The following is a 12,104-nucleotide window of genomic DNA, read 5'->3' on the forward strand; positions in this document are numbered from 1 at the left end:
AATACAAAAGAGACAGATGACCTCCTGACCCCAGGAAACTGGCTTGCAGAACTCCCAAGTGTTCACATCACCATACACAAAGATCTTTCTTTTTTCCAAGTGAGCCATACACACACACACACACACACACACACACACACACACACACACACACACAATTATAAGAGTTTAGCATGGAAAATACAAATAGCCACACCAAAATCCACTCAAAAATGCATATATAAACAACCAAAAAGTATGGAGACTACCTGTCTATACTTGATGGGATTTGCAAAATCATGCCCAGCTCTCTGAGCCCTTAAACTACCACTGTCAAATCAGGGAAGCAATTTTTCCCCACTAGAGAATTCACAACCTGGTAGTTCCCCCACTTCTCACTCCCCCCCATTGCAAACCCCTTGCCTTTCACTAAAATGAATAATCTTGAACTTCCCAGCCACCACCCTTCTGGGAGCTGTATGCTCCCCCCTGAGGGACAAAACTAAAGGTGAAAAATGATGCTGTTAATAATGTCATTGCTGAGATGTCTGTACTCAACTATTAAAAAAGAAATTCCAGTAAGTGTGCCTATATCCCCCCCTGCACATTTACAAGCTGAACACAGACTGGGCCAGATGCCTCCAAGGAAGGGTAGCCAGTTCCCACTTCTCTAGACATGAATTTAGTACATCATCAGAAATTCCCAGCTTCACAATCTTGTTCCCCAGATTACGAAGTCAGTCAGCAGTTGGCCTGTAACTTTTGCATGATTTATTTTAAACTTTGAAGGAAAAAAAAATATCTCGGTAACAGTTGCCTGCCTGGCTTCATTCACAGTACATGCCACAAAGGTTGCATACACTCTCTCTTGCACAGGGTTTTCTCTGCTGATGTTGAGAGTTGTACTCAACATCATGTATTGCCCTTCTGAAAATAGCTAACCTTTAAACTAAAACTATACATCATTGTATTTTGACATGTAAATTGGCTTTTGTTGCCCATCCACACATGCTTTGTGACATTTGAAAATGGATCAGTTTTAAAGAGACATTTAGAAAGCTCCATCCAAAATGGGCCAAGTAATCCTTACATTCTGTATTAAGTATAAAAAGTGCATCGTAGAGCATATCAAACTTACTAAACCCTTTCCTCTAGTCTTCTGTTTAATAACTGCTATTCTATTTTTTAAAGTAGACGATGCACAACAACAGAATTGTGCATTTTAACTTTAAATAAAAATGTTTAAGAAATAATTACAAGAGAAAACACAAACCATTGGGCCTATGCAAAATATATGTTCAGCAAACTATCTCTAAATGTATCTGAAACCTTTTAAGAGCCCAACAAGCTAATAAATTTCAAACAATAATACTGTCAAATTGTGTAATGCCACAAACTCCAAAAACAAAGTTACAGATGTCTGTGGCATCACATTCACTCAAAATTATGCTGTTGCTCAGTCTGACCATATTAAAATTAAACGGATGCCTGTGTCTGCTAAAGAATAAAAAGAATTTATTTTGGACATCAAACAATGAATCTGTCACCATTTATTGTATGAAACACTCAGCTAATCAATTTCCTATTAAAATAGCTTTCAACAATACCCGGCTTTAAAATTCATCAGGGCCAGTAAAAACCTTTTCCCAGTGCACAAGAATGCAGTCCCAACCACCGATGATAATTACCATTCTAATACTTTTATTGCCCAAGTACTTTTTCCTGTGCTCCCCATCACCAGGCAGGAATCTGCAGTATATTGTATCAGTGAGTTGGAGTGCTTGACCTTTGCCCACATATGATTTAATAGGGACTTTTCAGCACTAGAGCTTTCTCCATCTCTCATACCATTAAATGAAAACAGCAAACCTCAAATGTAAAACTGGAAACCACAACGTTTTGTGTTTCACAACTCTTTGCAGTTTTCACTTTGGCTGCTTACAGGCCAGCTTCCATTCTTCACAATGTTCTTCCCCCATTTACTGAATGCACTGAGAAGTCACACTTACTCTGATTTTGATTAAATCTCAAACTCCTCAATCACATACACACATGCACCCTGCTTATTTACACGTGCATTCTTTTCTAACCACATAAGCATGAATGTAGGACTTTCTGGACTTATTCCATTTTAAAGCTGATTTAAATGTCTGTTCAAATATGGGTTCAAAAGTTAACTTTTTCCCGCCTGTTAGAAATTAAAGTTACAGAGGATGGTGCTATAAGATCTGGTCAAAGAAAGTCAAAGTTAATCTTGTGTACTTTAGCGCCTTTTCCCTGTCAGCTACTGTACGGGGGGCTGGTGGGGGGGCGCAGAGAGACAGACGCAAAGAACTTGGAGATCTTGTCTGTCCCTCTCAAGTTCAATGGCAGTTCTTCCAACTGGGAGGAGAAGATAGCCACGTTCACAGACCTAATAATAATTCTGATCACGCCACTTCGGCATCTTGTGTCAAAGTCGAAACTGGCTTCCCCGCCCCCCCCAACCTGAAAGCTGCCAAATCCTCACACACTCTGCATTCAACCACAACTTAATGGATGGGGATATTGTGCATTAAAATGTGCCCCAGACGCACTGGCGAAGAGAGGACAAGGGAAAAGGCAGACCCACAGACATACAGACTTTAGGCAGAAGGGGGTGGGGGAGGGAATCCCAGAGCAGAAACAGCAGGGTAGAAAATTTTAAAAATATATTAACAGGAGTGGAAATCCATCATAATCTTAAGTTAAAAAAAAAGAAAAGAAAACTGGTAGCTGTTGACACGGGCAGGAGGGTTAACAATTCTATGCTACAACTTCGAGTATTATGGAGTGCGCGTGAGAGAACTAAATCCCCACAATGCCGACAGATTTTTTTAAAACTCCAACACACAATACTATTTCTCTCACTTAAAAAATACTTTTAAATGCAAATATGCGCAAAGCTGTACTTAACATGAAGAAAAGAATGCTTCAAGAAAAGGAATAGGCTAAAGTATTCTCAAGGTACAACCAAAGTATTATTTGCATTGTAATTATTTTTTCTAACACTGAGAAAGGGATGGAAAGTAGGGAGAAGAAAAAAAGTTTTTCCTTAACACTAGATTCTGAAGTTTGGATTTGCACTTATTCCCGCCATAAAAAAAAAAGTGTCACATATAATGAGGTTGCCAATTGTTTTTTAAACCCATATTTGCATTAGTTCCGAAAATTCAGCGCTGTAGCTCGACCTGTAAAGCAGAAATGACACTTAGAAAGGGGCAAACCAGCCACTTTACAGCAAACAAACAGAAAGTAAAAATCTGTGCCTGAGGTGGGAGGGGTGCAGAGGACAAAAAAAAAAAAAAAAAACAAGACAAGCCAGTAAACCCCATCATTTCAAAGCCACATACCATCGCACCGGGTTGCACTAAATAAAAGAGATCTTGAGTCTGTCACAGAACCCTGGGCCGCACACTTCACAGGTCTCAGGTACAGATTTGTGGGTTTTCTCAAACATTTGTTTTGGTGTCTCTTTTTGTTAGTATTTCCCCCCCTCTCCTAAGCAATCCAGGAGTAGTCTGATACTGTTTAAAATGATTAATTCTGCACTGTCACACTCCTTGGCCCAAGAAGAAGAAAAAAAGAGGTCAAAGTCAAGGCTAAAAGCAGGCAGCCCCCTCCATCTGAATCTCCAGTTTTCCTTCCTCGCCCTGGCAGAAGACTTTCTCGTGGTTGACTTGAACGCCGTCCAGAGTGTGTGTGTGTGTGTGTGTGTGTGTGTGTGTGTGTGTGTGCGCGCGCGCGGGTGTGAGTGAGTGTGCGTGCGGGTGTGCGCGCGGGGAGGGGGTGTTGGTGGGTTTTATTGTTGTTTTAGCGGGGTTGCGGTAGGGGTGGGAGGTGCGCCGGGCCGACACAGCCAGGCGCGGCCACGGGGTCGCGCGCTCGCCCCTTCTCGGCCCTCCGATTGGCCTGGCGTGGCGACGGGGCAGCCCCGGAACGGCCGCCCAGCCGCGCAGCCTGGCGCGCGCGCCGGCGGGGCTCCCAGCCCTGGGCCGCCGCGGCCTCCGCCGCCACCTCCCCCAGGGCTTTCTCTTTCTCCAGCGGGGCAGCTCACCGGCCCCGCCCGGCTCCAGCCCAGCGGGCCCGGCGCGCGGGAAGCACGGCTCTTCGCTTCCGCCTGGCGGCGGGAAGGAGCCCGGGAGGAGGAGCAGGGGGCGGGCCCGGTGCGATGCATATTCATCAGGGCGCCTGGGGCCGGGGAGGGGGGGGGGGTGGGGGGAGAGCGGGAGGCGAAGTGGGGGGAGGAGGTGGGGGTGGGGGGAGAGCGGGGCGCGGGCCGGATGGGTGTGGCGGCCTGCGCGGAGCGGGCGCCCCTCGCGGGTGGGTGAGCGAGCTGGGTCTTTGTGTTGCCGGGGATGGAGAGCGCGGCGGGGGCGCGCCTGTCGGGGGGGGGGGGGCGGAGGTGCTGCGCGCCCTCGCGCCTTTGTGCTCCCTGGACTGTGCGTCCGCGGGGGGCCGCGGGACGAGGGTAGGGGGGTGGGGGTGCCTCCGCGGAGGGCCGCCGGGGAGGACTGTGCCAATCACCCGGGTGGCTGGACTTTCTCCCCTACTTCCCGCCACGTTACTGGGCGCAACTTCTCCAGGCCACGCTGGTTCCCGTGCAAAAAAAAAAGAACCCCAAGCACCCCAAACCTGAAAGGGTCCTCACGCAACCCGCCAAAAAAGAGGGCCGGAGCGCTCTGACTTCGGGGAGGGGGAGTTACCCAAGTAGATGGCAGTCAGTAATGGTTACGTGGACACCACCAAAGAAATACACAACCCCTGCTCTCCAGAAGTAGACACTCCAAATGACTTGATAGCAAATTAACCTTCACAAATAAAGCAGTTGTCATTAGCACATTGGAAAAGTATATGTCGAGAGAGTTGGGCTTTTGGGATCCTTTTTTATTTTGGCCTACTTTTTAAAAGTAATCCAATTATGCTCATCTTTAAGTACCTGTAGCTGCAAGGTAAAAAAAAAAAATACTTAGCGATTTGATTGTTATAAAAATTCTGTTCCCAAAAATGTAAACTATTGAAAAAAATGTAAAACTATAACCTGGGCCTAAATTTACTTAGTACTAACCCACATGTGTTTAGAAAAGATTTTATTGCAGAGATCCTAATTATGTAATTGCATAACGCAACAATAGCTTCAAATATCCTCTAAAAACCCTGTTCAATTATGTGATTACCAGTGAGACCGGAATCGCTTCCAGTGAATTGTTCTTATCTCTACTAAATGTGAACATGTCAGTGTTTTAATCCCAATTATGTTTACCCTCCAAGTCCTGGAGAACGTAAACAGTATTGTTCAGGTCTGTAGTTGCTGCAATACACATTATAAAAGAAAGAAGACATTTGGCCTCATTAACCCCAAAGGCCTACCTTCCTATACATACATAAACATCATACAGATCTTTGGCTATACATGTATGATACACATGCCTATTTTCACTGATAATAAGATTCTCAATTTAAAAAAAAAAAGATTGACCCAAGTGGACGTCAGAAAATGTAGTTTTACAGGAATTGACTCTGTGAATTTCACAGTTCCCAATTATTCTCCAACACCCCCAAAATACTATATATCTCCTTAGTTGTGTAGCTGTGGGGACAGAATTGACTAAATGAAGGTGAGGAGGGTTGAATACACACTATCTTCACCTGCACATCCAACTATAACATGAAAATTTAACTTTTAAGATCAATCGTGCTCCAAGTCAAGCAGTTTTAACCATTTAGCTGGTGTAGCTATAATTCAGTCTCCCCAGTCAATTCAAATGGGTAACAAACAATCTGTTTCTATTCTTGGATTGGTCAGATAAATCATATTTAGTTCTAGAAAAACCAATATCCAATATGAAAATTTGGTGACCTCCATTTTTTGAGAAAAATGTATAAAGTGAAGAGAGAATATTTTAAAGTTTTATCAGATTCTAGTCCTTTTGTAAGTGTACTACAGAAAATCATCTTTCTGGTTATTGTTTGAAACCTATAGTTGAATTATCAATCCTTCTCAATGTCTACCCCAGGCAAAGGGGAAAGGACATTTTCAAAAGAATGTAATTCTATTTAAGAAGAATCTTTTTAAGTGAACAAATGAATAGGTGGGGAGAGACTTTGAGAAATCTAGTTTGTGTTACTTGTCAGTGGATTCCTTCCTAAACATATTATTTGGTAATAATTGTACCATTGCATGTCATGTTCAGGCTTTCATAGATTATCTTTTTATACTTGCATGTCATGTGTTTCTTTCGACATGTGAAGCTTACAAGGATACTTATTTCTATACCGATCACTCTTCTGTCAAATATGTACACATATCATCACTAGATGATACTCAAGATTATTCCAGCAAAATGGATTTTCAAGCCTGTCTTATAGAAAATTATTCTGTTAATGTGTAGTTACCTCAATGTTTCTTTCTAATTTTTTTTAAATTGGCAAATGACCATCTTTTAATCCACAACAATAGCTGATTTTCTGGTTTGCATATTTTGTGATGTAAACATATGTGTATAGAGACTGTTTAAAATAGGTGCTTGTTTTAAATTAAAATGATTTTCTATAAAAACCTGTACAAGAATATCATTAAGATCTATTAACTTTTCATGCTCACCTTTTGTTACAAGTATAACTAATTCATTTAGAAAAAATAAGCACTGTCTGCTAGAACATAAGCCTTTGAACCTGTGGTACATATAACTGAACTGAACCCAGTATTTTTAAAAATGATTTTCTTTCTGGTTAAAATTTCAGGCACAATTCATTCCACAGAATGAATTGGAAGCTTCCCAAGTATATTCTCACTTTAGATTTTCTTGTTCTTCCTAAAGCCAGTTAAATGGTAATCCAGTTCCTGTATGTTTTCTTCAAATTAAGAATTTTTAAAAATGTACTAGCAACATCTGCATGTGTTTATCTCTGTGAATAATCACTATATAATTATTTCTAAAAGCATGCATTATTACAATGCTTTATGTCATAATTGAAGTAATCCCTCCATTCCATCTAAACCAGTAATTTTCAGTCATTACTCCAAAGGTGTTTATTTGGTCTTCTCTACAACTAAAAAATATAAGAAATGTGCTTTTATTTATATTACTTTCAATTGTCAAATACATAATGATTTATTAGGTTATTATATTGTGTTATTTTACTAGAATCTGTGCAAATTTAGTATATAGGATGAAAATACTGGAATATTTAAGAGTTGGTTCTAAATGAAACCTACCTCCTCTTTTAAAATAATTGGGTAATAATTTAGAATTTATGTTGAATTTTAAAATATATGTTATCCAGCCTAAACATTCATATTACTTATGGCTTACAATCAGTAGTTTTGACTAGTTCATAATTATTTTAAAATATATATAAAACTGAGGTATTCATAAAGTATCAGATATGGACATTTTATCAAAGTTAAGAAATGAGAGCTGTTTCTATACAATTTTTATTAAGGAGAGCAGAATGCACATCTAGTGTATTACCCTGTAAGAGAAAAACATAAGGATAAGTAGCCGTTAGCTGTCATATGCTATGTCTCTTCTTTAGGCACTGATTGTAAAATCAAACAGAGTGTCTTTCCCTCAAGATATAGCAAATTACATCTATGGAAAAGACCTCAAGAGCTTTCCAGATAGGCTCTTGCAATGGAGTTGAAAGTCCCTACTGCCCAGAACAGACACAAGGGGTCATTTCCTAACCATTGAGAGTATGGGTACAAAAATAAATATCCACATCAGTGTGTGTTCTTTCACTAAATGCGCGCTGCACCTGTGCACACACAGATCTGATGACATCTGCTAATATAATAAATCTCAAGTGGTTTGTGGTGTCATCAAAAACCTGAGATGGTGGTGTGGCTCAGGGCCTTACCAACCCCAGGCTATGGCCCTGTTAAACCTCACAAACTTAATAGAGGACAGACATTCTGTACACTAACCAGAGGTTCCACAGAGCAGATTAAGGTGGTTTACTAAAAAAGAAAAGAAGAAAGAAAGTGTAGCTATGATTCAGTATGTAAAAAGTCTTTTCTTTGATTCAACAGTTTTAAAGTAAGGATGTTTCTGTTTCAAAAGTAAGATTTCCATCACAATTGTTAGGAATTTGAAGGATCAACCATTTCTTTGCTTACGTATAGTTTCTCTAAACTTCAAAAAATAATGTACAGTTAAGTCTTCATACCTTGGTTCTACTTAAACAACTTTAACCTTTCACTATTAAAATGCCTCTACAGAGAAAAATTAATTTGAATCAATTGCAGCTGTGATGAAATGCAGCAAAGAAAAAAGCAAAGAAAAAAGTGTTTTCTCAGAAAAAAATTTCAGCATTTTTAAATGCCATATATAAGGTTTCTAAAACAATAACTGCTAAGGTATTTAAAAAAAACACTTTCAAAAATCAGAGGCATCTGGCCATGTAGAAATTAGTGAGGCAACAGGATACAAGAAAGTGCTAGACAGTCTAGTGTCAGTGTCAGCCTGGCATAGGACCATGCTGCCTTTTGCTCACTGGGCTAGTTTCAACAAAGTCAATTTCAAGCCCCCAGAATTCTAATCCTTAGCTTAGGTGCCCCCATTGTCATAGGTTCCTATTGGCATATGTAGAATATTTGGAATTGTCTACCACTAAAAGAAGATCAATTATCATATCTTGTGTCTTTATCCCATAATCTGGAAATTCTAAGTGTGGAATAGGAAAAAGATGAAATTCCTTCTACAAATGTAGACCTTGATTAGGTGCTGCCATAAAAAGCTAGATCGATTTTGGAGGGCATTTACATTTGTGATACAAATGCCTTTGTGACACATTCTCCTCCAGATTTGTTTAGAAAAGAGTAACCTTCCCTTGGGGTATTTTTGAAAACCTCCAAATAAACACACAAAATAATAACCCATAGTTTTCCGCTCACTTTACAGGCAGTTGATGTGGAATGAAAACAGCCTTAATAGAAACCAAAGAAGAATTTAATTAAGGACAATAAGTCAGCTTTCCTTTCCATTCAACCCACTAAAATAAAACAAAACTCTTGTATACTATATTCAGAAGCCAAACTAACAAAGTTGGGAGGTTTTTGATACCACTAAGTTTCATGAAGTGAGGAAAAAATGTATAAAAATAACTAAAAGGAAAAGTCAGAGCAGTGTTAGGTTAAAAAAAAACTGGCATTCAGGGTTTGCCTATCGTGCAGATAGTAATGTTTTATTTTATCGACTCCTTGTTTGATAATGGTCCACAAACAGAGAAGACAGAGTAGAAATACATTTCAACAACATTCTAATTTACTCCCTCTCCCTTTTCTCTTTAGTCTATCATCCTGTTTTGCCCTTGATTTTTCTCTTACTATTGTCTTAAAAAATAGTTTGGCTACAAGAATAGACACTTTAAATAAACAATTTTTTAAAGACACTTACTTACGGTCCAATCACCTAAAATTTTTGTTTCACTGCATATATTTCCATGAGGTTTATATGTATGCCATTATTATATATTTCCATCTGGTTTATATGTATGCCATTTGATTTTATTAAAAACTTAAAATGGATAGAATTCTCATTCATAACTTTTCCACTTACCCTTGCATTTACATTATTGATATTAGTGAATGGTCACAAACTGAGAAATGTTAAAGCTCACAGATACTTTAGAGACAACTTGATAAGAGAAAAAAAACCTGGTGACTTTTTTTGTTTCTCCTCATTCAGTTATTACTGTTAGGAGTCACAGTTAACATATAAAACATGCATGGTTTACTTTAAAGTACAAACACACTCTGTTTCTCTTGAGAAAGTATAAGACCTATTTTGGACCAGTTCTAGCTAGAACGCCATGACTGGAGCAGAGCAGCTGCTGCCCCTATACCTGGGGCTAAGCTTCTATAAGACCCCAGTACTCCAGGTTGGATTCCATTGTTCCATTTTCCTCCTTTCTGCTACAATACTTACTGTTAGCCAAATATTCTTATAGAAGAAAAAGAAAAACAAGGATAAGCATCAGAAATGTAAAGTGCTTAATTTATATACTGCTTAGCAGCAGTACCAGCATCATCCATGAAACCACCTGACTCAAAACCAGTGCTCATAGTTTTAAATCTTGTTCCAGAGCATGTGTGAACATGGGCTCCATGCACGAGGACACATAGTCTTACCAGAATGGATGTAACTATATCCCACAGAGGTGTGGGGAAACGTTTTGTTTTGTTTTGTTTTGGCCAAGAGCCATTCCGATATTTATAAGCTCATTTGAGAGCCATAGAAAATGATCAATACAGGCAGTTTCATGCTGCAGATAACTGATAAGAAATATGTCTGTCCCTTCATATATCAAAGGATGTTAGAGGCTTCATACAGCCCCTGGGACATAAGAAGACCTCCACGTTGGGAAGCTGTGAGTCACAGTCAGTGACATTTGATTTCCACAGCCAAACTCTTGACCAGTATCCCATGAATCTTGAGCCCACTCAAAACAAAGCCCCTACTCTTATTAAAAAACAAACAAACAAACAAAGAATGTGATGCAAATGAGGGAAGATGATCACTTTATGGGGATGACATCAAATCCTCTTTAAGTTATAAAGGAAGCATCTCATTAAGAAATTAAGTACTTCATAACATTCCTATCAGATATACCTCATAGAAATGTGATGATGGACCCATTCCCTCGTAGGCAAGCTCCATCGTAGAAAATACAAAATTCTCATCTCTGTAGAGACCATAGTTTTCTCTCTAGAAAGAGACATATGGTGCAACCAAGAACAATTTTTTTAATGAATTTTAAGATTGAGAATGTTGTGCAAAAGTTTTAGAAGAAGAATCATTCAAATGTACCTGGCATATTGTACATGTGTTTGTTTGTTTGTTTGTTTGAAATAGGAAAGGGAGGGGGGGAAACAAGATAATTGAGAGGGGGTGGGAGGAGGGAAATGGGGACAAAAACATGAAAAGGGCTATCTATGTGTGAGAAGTAATGCACCTACTATCTGGCGAATATAAGTGTAACCCCTCATACATTACAATAAAAAAAATAACAAATGTACTATGAGTGCCTACTCACATATCCACATAATATAATGTTGGATGTTTGCTAGGACCACAGATTTGATGGTACCTACTGTCTTTATATCTTCACCCCTAGGTATCCCCTACAGATAGCTCTTTCTTGTGATTACTGTTCTTTAGACGGGACACGCTTTCTAGGTTTTGCTCCTCCATGCCAGTGGACCTGAGGACACACATACAGCATCCCCAGGATCAACACAATAAATAATTGAAAAGCCTATACATTATGCATGTGCTGGGTCTACAGTTACAGAACAGGTCCCATGTTCAGCCAGACTCTGGATCATTCACAGAGCAGTCTCCATGACCCTTGTTCTGGTGGAAACACCATCCATTTGTTCAGTGTGAGCACTCTCCTTCACAACTGTGAGTCCAGTCCTTTGCATTCCACTTCTCTAACGTCCATTTATGCAGGCTTCTTAAGACAGATTTTACATGAGCAACTATATGCTAGATTTCTGCTGTGCAGCCCACTTAGGCCAACAGTACCTTAATTAAGCAAGGCACCCCTGGGGCAATGATTTTCCTTATGTCAGATTAAAAGGAATGTCATGACAATAATAATTACCATTTTGGAAGGTCTAACTATACCTCTGATGGCTATGTCACACAGACAAGTGCAGCTTTTTCAAAGGGGGAAAGCCAAATAGTCAAAAAGTTTAGATAGCAATTGAAGATTGTGACACACATCTTCTAGGGCTTTCTAATTCCAAAGCCCTTGGCTGGAGCAGGCCAGTCTCCACAGCACTGGGACACACTGGGAGGTTGTCACCACGCAGTGAGTGTGGCCTCTCACAAGAGTAGCTTTAGGAGACTGTGTGCATGCATTTTTATCACTCCTCTTTTGAAATTACCTTTAGAACCCCAGGCACATTCTTTTAAATATTATCAGTGGAAGAGATCTTTGTCTTTTGAATCTGGATTTGCGTTTTGGATATAGACATGATTCATTCAATACCCTGTAGTGATTAAAGAACTTATCCAGCTGGGTAAACCAGTTTGGGTTGAAAGCACGCATAACAAAAATGTAACACGATTATTTTCATTTTCCACTATGTTCTG

The sequence above is a fragment of the Megascapheus bottae genome, chromosome 3, assembly GCF_031878675.1.
Source record: "Megascapheus bottae isolate mThoBot1 chromosome 3, mThoBot2.hap1, whole genome shotgun sequence".
NCBI classification, from domain to species: domain Eukaryota; kingdom Metazoa; phylum Chordata; class Mammalia; order Rodentia; family Geomyidae; genus Megascapheus; species Megascapheus bottae.